Source organism: Cupressus sempervirens, chromosome 2 (assembly GCF_028749045.1).
Source record: "Cupressus sempervirens isolate cs-2001-9-10 chromosome 2, ASM2874904v1, whole genome shotgun sequence".
Classification (NCBI taxonomy): domain Eukaryota; kingdom Viridiplantae; phylum Streptophyta; class Pinopsida; order Cupressales; family Cupressaceae; genus Cupressus; species Cupressus sempervirens.
Window position 1 is genome coordinate 321,795,336 of NC_143119.1, and position 13,202 is coordinate 321,808,537.

Consider the following 13,202-nt stretch of genomic DNA (forward strand, 5'->3'; position numbering starts at 1 on the left):
AGAGAATTCAAGATGAAAGACTTGGTGCTTCTCCATTACTTCCTAGGATTGGAAGTATGACAAAATTCTAATAGTATCATACTGAATCAAGGAAAGTAGACTTCAAATATCTTGAAAAAATTTGGAATGTGGAATTGCAAGTCTATGTCTTATCCAATGGAGACCAATTTGCATAAACTTAGAAAAGAAACTATAGAATCATCTCTAATAGATTCTACTCCCTACTAATAGATGATTGGGTCATTGATGTACCTAGTAAATACAAGACTTGATATTTGCTATGCTATTCATGCCTTAAGTCAATTTATGTGTGAACCTAAGGACTTTCACCTAGTTGTTGTTAAACACATTATAAGATACTTACAAGGCACTCTTAATTATGGACACAAATATCAGAAAGTTGCTTTAGATTTGCATGGATTCACCAATTCAGATTGGGGTAGAAGTGTTAAAGATAGGAAAAGCACTTCAAGATGTTGTTTTAGTTTAAGATCAGCTATGATTTCATGGATATGTAGAAAGTAGTCTTCAATTGCTTAGAGCTCCACAAAAGAAGAGTACATTGCAGCAGAAATGGTCTCTTGAGAAGTAGTATGGATGAGGAAGTTACTTGTGGGATTATTTGGGAAAGCTATGAATCCTACAATTATTCATTGTGATAATTAGAGTTCCATCAAGCTCTCAGTGAATCCAATTTTCCATGATAGATCCAAGCATATTGAAATTCCTTACCATTATGTAAGAGATATGGTAGAAATGAATTTTCTAAAATTAGAGTACATTTTTACTATAGATCAGATAGTAGACATAATCACTAAACCTCTATCTAGAGTAAAGATGAACATTTCAGGAAGAGACTTGGTATGGTTGAGTTGTAATTCATTTGTACTCTTTTTATTATTAATAAAATAATTTTATTTTTGTCATGTTGTTGACTATTATGGGCTCCACATTGTGTAAACATTATTTAAGAGGTGACGATCTCTGAAATAATGAATACTTCTGTAAAAGGCATTATGAGAGATGATGATCTCTTAGATAATGTACTAAATAATAGATTTTACTGTAAGATCCAGATGATTTTTAGATCATCTTGTGACATTGAAATTATTATGTTCATGGGTCACAAATTGGATAAAGGAAGAATTTTATAAATTCTCCAAGTTTATTCTGTATTCTGGTAGATCTTAAACTCAAGATCTCCTTGTGATATAGAGATACCATTTTCTATGAGTCACAACATGTATCTTATCACTAGTAGTAGTGATTTTTCATATCACAAGTTTAGTAATATGACTTTGTATCATGTGTTCTATGATACTACATACTAAGAAGAGATATATAGATATAGAGTATTAATTCTCTCTTAAAATCTATATTGATGTTGCTAGATATGATATCTCTCTGTAGGATTATCAAGTTAAGAGGGAGTGTTGAGAATGTGACCTGGATAATGCTCCATGTCTATTAGTATGAGTTGTACATTCTTCTATAGATAACATATATCCAATGATTGACAATTAACACATTTATACCTTCCTTAGAGAAGCTGGTGATTTCTAAGTGGTGTTCTTGTTTTGCATTTAACTTAACTAATGCTTAGTTTTCTTAATTATATTTAGACTCCTTGAAATTGACAATTTAGGGATAATCTTGTGTTGTTGTCAAAACTAATAGTCATGTCCCTTGAGGGACATACTATTAGAGTAATTAGTTGTTTTCACTTATTAATTAAATTATTTTGATTTAATTAATTAAGTTACCTATTACTCTAGTTTTCTTAAGCTATTTCATAGGTAAATATAATTAATATTTTATATTAATTATAATGTGCAACCTAGCTTTTCTAGGCTTTAGGTTACCCTTTTCAGGCTTCAATCTCCTTTATAAGGATTGATCTCTTTGTAATTCATTGAATCTATTGAATAATATTTTCTTTGTCTAAATACAATTTTTATGTTTTTTAGATCAAACCCTTGCCTCTTCTTGTCTTTTTCTTCTCCATGATAGGTTTTCTTTGGTTTTATGGATTTGATTTGAGTATTTTCTCAAATCCTACATGGTATTAGAGCCATATCTGCTATAGCTTGTTCGATATTTAGAGGAAAAGGGAGAACAAGGGTTTGGCATATCAGATTTGGTTTTTTTTTGAGTTTTTCTGAGAAAATAGGGGATCACTAATTTTGGGAGCAATTTGAGGCCAAATTGGACATCATGGATGGATTCAAAAGGCATCAAAACCCCCATTTCCATATAAAATTTGTCTAATTTGGGCAACATTGATCTGGGAGGCACAACAAATTTGTTGGGGAGGACCATATGGCTTCTGCACACACTCAGAGGTGCTAAAAATAAGAAAAATCATGAAAAAAAAAATTGCATGATTTTTAGCCATGGTAGTTAACTAACCATAGTAGAGCTACTAGTGGTCACCATTGATGACCACCATGAATAATTACCGCTAGCAGTCCACAAGCAACCCACAGTGGCTCTGTCGGCAAGGTCTGTCACTGCCCTGTCGTAGCTCTGCCCTCCCACTGCGGCAACTAGTAGCTCCACTACCCTTATTTGCTCCACCTTTGCCCATGTGGTGGCATGATTTTTGTAGGGTTTTTCTATTTTGAAATTATTTTTTATTAAAAAAAACAATTTCATGCATTTTGAACGCTCTATTGGTTTTTTCTCTATAACTTGAGCATACAAACATATTTTTTTGATTCAAAAAATGCACTAGAAAGTTGGTTCTAAGATAGAGAGATTTGTGCAATCTTTTTTGGGTTTTGATGTTGGTTGTCTATTTTGGAAGTCAAAGCTAGAGGCATATCTTGAGCATCCAATCTCCAATTTGGGACTTCTTTATATCATTGGAAAGTTGTTTTTGTGCTCTTTTTAGTGATGCTAGTTGTTGGTCTAGATTGTATTCCAGGCACATTCTATTTAGTCTTCTGTGTTTTTGCATTTTGGTGAATATCTTGGTTGTTTCAGGTTTAGGGATCAATTTTGTTGCTTCAAATGCTTCATTTTAGTCTATACTTTCTATTGTATCAGTCTTATTCCTTTTTTGATCATCATTGATATCATTTTAAGAACCCTTTTGCAAATGCGCTAAGATAAAGTGCCACTCCCTACATTTTAGGATCATTTTCATTATTGTGATTCATTGTACTCGCACTATTTTTATAAAGTGCCATGGGGGATAGTTGATTTGTTAAGTGAGAATCCCTTCCATGACATTAGCCCCATGATGTGACATTGACACATGCCTTTATAGGTGTTTGTACCTCACTCTCAATGTGTTTGGTTCCTATGTTGTAGGAGTTTTCTGGCCCACTTTTTCAATTTCCTACCATGTCGCCCTGTTTGCATTAAGGGGGGGTTATATTGTTGATTCTAATGCTTCCTTGGTTTGATGGTTCATTAGTGTGAGCTATGTATTTAGTACCTAATCCTATATAGTAGGAAATTGCAATGGCTGGCTACCTATGCATTTTGGTGAGATGGATCATCTACCATATAAACAAGCTTAGTGCGTGCCTTCTATTTCCATGGAGGTTCTATAGATCAGTATTTTATTTTTTACAAAGTTTGTGGCTTCTTCATGCTTCAGTGGTTCTATTCATGATCACTCTTTCTTCCTATCTTCTAGAACATTCTTTGCTATCTCTTTTTGGAGTAGGGTTTTTCCCATGTGATTTTCTGTATTTCTCTAGTTTATAGAGATTTCCTTGTATTGGGTACCTCATTAGGGCTTGTTGTTGGGACCCTTTTTTTTGCTTTCATAGCTATACTAGGTTAGCTTACCTCCTGAGCTTCACTTAAGGGGGGGGTGGTAAGAGTAATTAGTTATTTTCACAGATTAATTAAATCTATTTAATTTAATTAATTAAGTTTCCTATTACTCTAGTTTTCTTAAGTTATCTCGTAGGTACATATAATTAATATTTTATATTAATTATAATGTGCAACCTAGCTTTTTTAGGCTTTAGGTTACCCTTTTTAGGTTTTGATCTCCTTTATAAGGATTGATCTCTTTGTAATTCATTGAATCCATTAAATAATATTTTCTTCATCTGAATATAGTTTTCATGTTTTTCAGATCAAGCCCTTGCCTCTTCTTGTCTTTTTCTTCTTTGTGACAAGGTTTCTGCATGTAGGTTTTCTTGGGCTTCATGGATTTGATTTGCGTATTTGCTCAAATCCTACATGTACCATCTAGATGGGATATATGTAGGGTTGAGAATGTAGTTTGGAGAACACACATTACAAAGCAGTCTAGACTACAAGCATTCTCCTTCCCACAAATACATAGCAAAATTTTTTCAATCACACAAAATCCAAGCATAGAGGATTGGACCTACAATAAGCACAAAAGATATCTACCTTATAAATCTAAATATAAATATTTTTGGAAAGATCATTCTTAGCAACTCTAAGTCTAATTCAAGGCTCATGAATTTGCAAAACTATAAACTTACAGAATGGGGGCATAATAATTCTTATGGATTAGGATTTAATCCTCAACACAAAATTAATGTTAGCAACATCTCAACTAACACTTCAAAAGATGATGAACTACGAAGGATTTTCACTAAGAAGTTATTTTTCCTAAAATCCTTCATTTTGAGATGATTAATAGACCTAAATGCAAAAATAAACGTAGTCCACATTTAAAGACTCTTCCTTTTTCTTATATCATAGATTATATGATCACTCTACTAATGAATGTCAAGCTTTACATTATCAGATTAGGTAGCTCATTAATAGTAACGTTATTTATATATAAGGTGGCAATGAGTTTTATTACAATCCTATTTTCTCTAAATAACATTTATGTTCCTATTATGGAGCTTTACATTATGTAAACAATTTTAGTCTAATCCTTGGGGTTTGATTGTCTTATATAGTATTGTGAGTGATATATTAGGTCCCCTTTCATCCTTGTTCCTATGCTTATGGGGAAAGGATGTCATCTCCTTCTTTTCTATCTTTCATAGATCCACTTTTCATTGGTTAAGCAATATCTATCTATTATGTGATATCCAATCATACATGAAAATTTGGGTTTGCATTGAGGATCCATGTTCTTAATCATAACTTCTTTCATTGTTGGACATTAGGTTTCCATGATTGATAAATATCTCACCTTGGAAGCTAAATCATATGCTATCCCTCACAAGGGTTACCTTTTCTCTTCTTACATGATATCTCCTTTCCTTTGTCTCTTCCAAGGCCTCATGGGCATTGTGACCTTCTTGGCGTGGACTGGGTGTTGTCTATGGATGTTTTCTTGATGTTGATGAAGGCTTTATCCTTGTTCTTTTCTTTCCTTAACATTTCAAAATAGTATGTATTTTTTCCATCTTAAGGAGGTGGGAATATATACGGCCTCCCTTATTGTATATTGTGCATTTTTTTCTAAGCTTTTTTTTTTAGCATGCTAAATCTTCTGAAGGTAACACACATAAGTTGCTAAATCCTAAAGAGACATGCATTTCAAATTTTAAATATGCTAAATCCTTAGAAGGTAATGCACATAAGTTGTTAAATCCTAAAGAGATAGCCATTTTACAAATTTATTCTATGGTGATATGAGAGTATGGATCCATGGGTACTTTATAAAAGTCATTAGATGACACACTACATACATGTTAGAGTAACTATTTATTTATGCTTATTAACTGAATCATGTTGATTTAATTAATTAAGTCATCTATTACTCTAGTCTACTTAAGCTTCTCTTAGGTACATATAATTAATATTTTATATTAATTATAATGTACAAACCTAGTTTTCTTTCCCTTTAGGGTTTTGTTTACCTTTAAGATTGAACTTTTGTACCTTTTTTTCATAACTTGGAATACAATTTCACTCTCACACCATTGAGATTTTCCAAGCTCTACATTTTCCTTTTCTAGTTTCTCTTCAGTATAGGTTATTTTCATGTAGGTGCTCTTGGTAATCTATGAAGTTGGTTTTCATAACTTCTACATGGTATCAGAGCCTCCCTACTACTTCCTAGTTGAAAGATTTTTGAAGCTGGCATTCAAAGACACAAACCCTAGTTTGTTTATGATTTTTTTTTCAATCAAGAGGAATAACAATTTTTTTAGGGCGCTTTGGGCCTAAATGGACACTACCATTGAGTTTAGAAGGACCCTTACAATCAAGGTCCATATAGAAATTTTCATTTTTGGCTTTTGTAGCATCTAGCAAATTATTTTACCCCCCAAGAGGTCGTACAAACAAATTTATTGCTCCAAAAGTCAAAAAAAATTGTAGCACTGTAGCACCACCACTATGCCACTATGGCACCAATGTCATACCACTCTAGTACTACCAATGTGGCACCACTACTAGAACCACCACCGTGGAGCCACCATGGTGCCACTGGCCCTTAGTCATTGCTTTGTAGCCACTACCACACTACTAGCCCCCCACCCACCACTACGGCACCACTAGAGATCTATGCTTGACCAACACCTTTGCTAGTAGTGCTACCGCTAGACCTCTACATAGGCTGACATCACTTATTAGCATCCTGACATTGTTTCCCAACAAGTACATGTTACTTTTTTGGCCTACCACATCATCTTTTCTAGTGTGATGTCATCTTTTGACTAGTTGACATCATCATCCTAGGACCCCCTGCTAATATAACTTTTTGGTAGTGTGACATCATATTTTGGCTATTGATGTAAGCATTCTAGTGGCCAAATTTTTTTCTAGTGATGTTTGGTTGACGATCCTATGACCATCAAATTTTTTGCCATGTTTGTAATTTTCCAATGAGCTTGTCTTTTGGAGTAGTAGTTGGTTTTTTGGCCATAACTTGAGCATATGGAGGTCTTTTTCCAATCAGAAAGAACTGTTAGAAAGCTAGTTTAGAGATGAAGAAAATGATGCTAGTTTTATCTCATTCTAAATTCATTTGGGCTCCCATTTTTGGTGTTGTAGTAGAGGCTTTTGGTTCCTCCTTCTTTGCATTAAGAATCCAGGTTCTTTTCTCAATTTTTCGTGTTTTCTATAGTTTTTTTTTGTTGGTACTTAAGGGATATCTTTTTATGTTGTGGGGGGAATTTTATTTTCTATAATTTACTTTAGAATAAGACACTTCTAATTTCAAACTCTTCTCTCAATGTCAGATCCTTTTGTGACCTGGCTCACACCACACAACTATCACACTTGGAAGGCACAAATGACTAGGCTTCTCATGTCATGAGGCTTATGGTCATGTCTAGATGCAAACCAACCTACTTTGTAGTGCCCTTTTGAGGTTCTTTAGCATATGAAAAAAATAGATAAAGCCATGGGATTGACATCTTTGATAGTCTACTATTTCACCTAGATGGTTTGACCACTCCTCAAGCTATTTGGACCAAGTTTCATAAATTTTTTGGCATAGTGAATGAGTTTTGGGCACCACAACTTGATACAGAGTTGACTCCTTTAACACCTACCAATTTCCCCACCATTAAGGACTTCTTGATGAAGTTCAAATCTCTACATAAAATTTTGTATGGATGTGGGAAAAATAAAATAGATGATGAGTGTATTTTTTTGATACTCTCAAAGCTACAAGGATAGTATCCAATTTTTTCTTCCACTTTCTACTCCACTATGGATGCCTTGGGTAACAAAACATCAAATGCCTTCTTTTAAGATATTTTATGACAAGTAAACTCATGAGTAGTCCAAGCTCACTCAAATGGATTTACTTACATGGTCACCATCACAAGCATTGCTTGCCAAGGATACACAAGAGCAAAAGTTGAAGTAGATATGTGATTCCTCTTCTCAGCACTCTACTGGTCCATCCTCTTCTTCTAAGAAGAAGTAGAAAAATAAGACTCAGACTCCTACCTATTCCTATTGTCAGAAAGGATCTCATGATGAGGCACATTTTTTTTAGAAGAGATTTGATGGCTATGAGAAATAGATTGTTGATTTGCAATCTCTTCTTCAATAAAGAACTATTTCATCTCCATCCTCTTCTACCTCATAAGGGTCTTCCTTTTAGTCTTCTTCTATATCTTCAACATCTCCATCAAATTTTGAATAGGGTCATACATTATGGGCATCCATGGCATCCCCTTCCTAGGTCCCTTGGATATTGGATTTAGGTGCTTCTCACCATATGGCATCTTCTCACAGTGTCTTTTCTACTCTTGAAGTTTCTCCCATTCCCCATGTTCTCATGGGGAATAACACTACCCTACCAATCTACAAGAAAGGTTCAGTTGAAATTTAGGATGACACCTACAATGATGTATTCTATGTTCCATCTTTGTCCACAAACCTTCTCTCAATTTCTCAGATTACACATAGTGGATCAGGGAAGACAGTTGAGTTCACTACTTATCTAGTCTTCATTTTGGATTGTGCAACTAGACATCTTATTGCTACAAGGACAATTGATCATTCCACCTATCTCTAAACCTTCTTGAACTTTGGTTCATCATCTCCATTGTTGGAGTATACTTCTTCTCTTTTTCAAGAGAATCATGTGGTGTAGTTAGGAGACTTGAGCATACTTCTTCTCTTCTATAGGATTCTTCTTCATCTCTATTGAACCCTCCAGCTCCACTCATTATGCCTCCAGGTGCACTTGTTGTGGATTCTGTAGAGGATGTTTGTCTCCTCTTTCATGATAGTGTCAACACACCTGCATGAGGTATTCCCTTTCAAGATCCTCATGTTTTCTCCTCTGAGCATCAATTAAGCCTTCCAATCATTCAGTGGTTTCCTTTTTCTATTCCCTTGTTTCTTTTACATTGGAGTTCTATTGGTTTGTTCATTTCTATAGGGGCTACATCATTCTAGGGGGGCTTTGGTGTATCATCTCTCTCTCATGGAGGGGGGGGGGGTGTGGGTGGGCAGGGTGGTTACTTATGTTTTGTTTTTTTTTCATCTCTTATTGGAGAGCAGTTGTTCCCATCAGGTTTTCTCCTTTGTCTCCAATTTATAGAGACTTGTTTGTATTGGGTACCTGTTCAAGCCTTATTATTGGGACCCATTTTCCTACTTTCATAGCTTTTCTAGGTTAGGTGACCTCTTAAGCTTCACTTAAGGGGGAGTGTTAGAGTAACAATTTATTTACACTTATTAATTAAATCATGTTGATTTAATTAATTAAGTCATCTATTACTCTAGTTTACTTAAGCTTCTCTTAGGTGCATATAATTAATATTTTATATTAATTATAATGCGCAAACCTAGTTTTATTTCCCTTTAGGGTTTCATTCACCTTTAAGGTTGAACTTTTTTAATTTTTGTTTTCATAACTTGGAATACAATTTCACTCTCACACTGTTGAGATTTTCCAAGCTCTACTTTTTCCTTTTCTAGTTTCTCTTTAGTACAGGTTATTTGAATGCAGGTGCTCTTGGTGATCTATGAAGTTGGTTTTCACAACTTCTACAATATATACAAAGCCACCAAAAGGTGCATAACTTTATTGAGTTACCATCAAGTTCTTTCTTGATGGGTAATCCTATCCTTTTTTTGGTTTACAGTGAGATACACACATCTTATTGGGTGAGTTAGCCACTCCTCTCTCCCTCTTCTCTCTTTCTTCTAGTGAGGTGTATTTTATTGTGATATTGGAGTTGATGAAGACTTGAGTCCTTAGGGGCTTAAGGATCTCTTTTTCACTTTGATTTTAATAAAATTATTGTTTCATTATGATCTCCTTTACCAAGCGTTTTCTTTGAGTCCATACTCTTACTAAAGTGGGGGCTTAATGCATCATCTTAAAATTGAAGCACTCCATGATTAGAGAATTTAGCCCACTAAGTAGGTGATTTAGGGTTATGTCAAGCACCTTAAATGGGTCCTCAGCTTAGATCTAAATTTTTCCCCTAATTGTACCCCTTTTCCACTTTCTTTATGCATTTTTCTTACATTGTAGATTGAGATCCTCAAATTTTTAACCTTAAGGTTTGACCCTAACCTAGGTCAAGGATGATCTCAACCTTGACCTAGGTCAAAGTTGACCTTGACCCTAACCTAAGGTCCAAATTTCAAGGTTCCAAGATTTTCAAATGTTGGGTTCTGGAAAGAATTGTTTTTCCACTTTTGAGATGGCTATTTTGGCCTTTGAAATAGTAAACTCTTAAATATAATTTAATCTAGGTCCATTTCTAGGAATAAGTGCCCAATGGGAACTTATTACTCATATATTGGCCTCTCTAGGAGTTTGTGCCCTAGATCTCTATAAAAGGAAGCCTCCTCCTCCCATTTTCTCTAAGATAAGGACATATCAAATGATCCATTATCAAGCATCCACTTTCATGAGTAAACATTTAAGCACTCAAGTATTCAAACATTAAAGAATTCTAGATTCAATTCATCAAGGAGATCCATTATAGCCATTTAAAGATTCAATCTCTATGAAGCCCTCTTGTGGAAGATTTCTCCATTCACATTCATCCATGCCTCTTCCTATGCTAAGATCCATTCAAGATTGGTGTTGAACATCTAATTTCATTGATTTAAGACATCCTACATCCTATTTTACATTCATTTGGAGCATCCATACTTGTGGATGTTAGAAATATAAGAGGAGTAACTAGGAAGGGAGGGGTGAATCAGTTACTACAAAAATAAATCTTAGATCCCTTAGATGTTAGCATAAGTCAATACTCTATATGAATTTAGTTCTATGATAACTTGACAAACACAAATACGCTCGGTTTACACTAGAAAATGTTGTAACTCAGTAAACAGTGAAATAACTAGGAAACTACTTAACATGAAATCTTTCTAATATTATCTATGATTAATCTCACTTAACTTAGTTGCATAAATATAAAATAAATAGCATGAACACAAGTGATATCAAGATTTAACATGGAAACCCAATTTGAAAAAAAACCCAACAATTTCAACTAGTTATTGATTTTCACTCTTTTGAAGTGAGCCCTATTAGGAGCAAACCTTGTTAAAGGTTACAAAATACATTTTTATGTGTGACCCTATTAGAGGATTTAATCACCCTCTTAGTAGTGGCCTTGTTAGAGGTCTTGAGATACTTCAAATAGAAGTGCCACCTTGTTAGAGGATTTACAAATAGCTATTAAGCCAACTCAGTTAAGAGATTTAGATCACTGGTACAATGGTTAGAGAGTAATAATGAGATGACTTTATTTCTAATGCAACTAAATTTCTAATTAAAGATGTCAATTCTAGATTGTATACTTGATCCTTCCTAATTGAATGTATCTTTGTGGCTCAACAAGGATATTCTTCTTATCCTTCTAATTTGCTTCCTCTAAGCATCATTAAATCTTCTATTCACTTCCACTTCCTCTTCCTCTTCAATTCCTCAATTTGATAAATTTATATTTATAACTTATACATTTTCAAGTTGAATTGAATACAAATTAGAATACTTAATATTCATCTTCATAGTCAGCTAGAACCAACAACCAATTCGGTTGAACTTAATATACCAAAACAAGAAAGTCCTTCATTAGCCAACCATGCTCAGTAGACACTAACTCAAAAATGATTTTCTTGTATTAACTAAGTAAACTTGGTTGACACTAGTTCCATACAATATTTAATTCATTAACTAACCGTGCTTGGTTAACACTCAACTTTTGCAAACTTTCCTTTAGTAATTAAGTGAACTTGATAGACACTGTCTTTTGAACTAGCCAAACTCTAGACTGCTTGACAAACATAGGAAACTATCTTCATTTCCCAAGTGACCTCAGAATAGACTTACGAGCAATGATATGACATTTTTTTTAACATCAAAGATAATAAACAATTGACCAATTATTTCCAACAATCTCCCTCTTTGGCATTGATGGTAACACAACATGTCATAATACAATGAATTTTTTAGAGAAGAATAAAGTAGGGAACATATCCTTAGTTTCATTCTAATTCTCATCCATGAGAACTCCCTCTATAAGTTTGAACTCCCTCTACCTTTAGTTTCTCTCTTTCTTAGCAAAACTCTTCCTTTAACATCTTCTTCTAATAGAAAACTCTCCTTTGATATCAGACCAAGTTCTTCCTCTTCGACATTGTTAAACAAAATTTATGTTGATATGATAGCCAAAATCTCCCTCTTTGACATCTCATGTCAAAGAAAATGTTCAATGAATATCAATGTACCTGATGTATTGATTCATTTGCAATGTTCCTTTTTCAATATTGCATCAACTATCTAATCTTCAACATGCTCTAGTTGATGCATCACTAAACTACATTTAGTGAGCTTTAGATAGGGGAATAATCCCTAACTTACTTAACTTAGATACAAAAATGCATCCTTAGGTAGTGGCATAGTGAATATGTATGTAATTTTCTCTTTAGTATTCACAAATTCCAAGCTTATCTCTTTATCTTGTACCAATTCTCTCAAACAATGATGTTTTATAGCAATGTGCTTGGTTTTGTATGCATCAAAATATTCTTGGATATATTAATTGTACAAGTGTTATCACAAGAGATAACCACTGGATCCTTGATCTCTATCTCCATACCTGTCAATAGTTGTTTGGACCAAACAATATTAGAAAAATTAACTATTGCTACCACATATTTTGCCTTTGCTGTGGACTGAGAAATACAATTCTTCTTCTTGATTGTCCAAGATACTAGTCTTTTACCAAGAAAGAATGCTCTTCCACTAGTGTTTTTTCTTTTATCAAAAATTCTTGCCTAATAAACATCTATGAATGCCTTCAAATCCAAGTTGCCTTCCTTTTTGTACCATTAACCATATTCTTTAGTGCCTTTTAGATATATCATGATTTTTTTAATTGCCATCATGTGATTTTCTTTAGGATTTTTTGAGAATATTTCCACCATACCAACTACTAATGAAATATAAAGCCTTCTATACATTACATATTGCAATTTCCAATCATTGATATGTATCAGGTTTGATCCACCTTATTGGAATCATCATTTTTGGAAAGCTTATGTCGACTAGACATAGGTGTTCCAACAAGTTTTGAGTCTTCCATCCCAAACTTCCTCAATATCTCCTTGATATATTTAGATTGAGTAATATAGATACCATTTTTCTTCTCATGGATCTACAATCCAATGAAGAATTTATCTCTCCAAACATGGACATCTCAAATTCTTTACTCATCTCTATTGAAAATGCCTTTTGTAAGACATCATTTATTGTAAATAAAGTGTTATCCACAAGGATTTCTGCCAACACAATCTTCTTATCT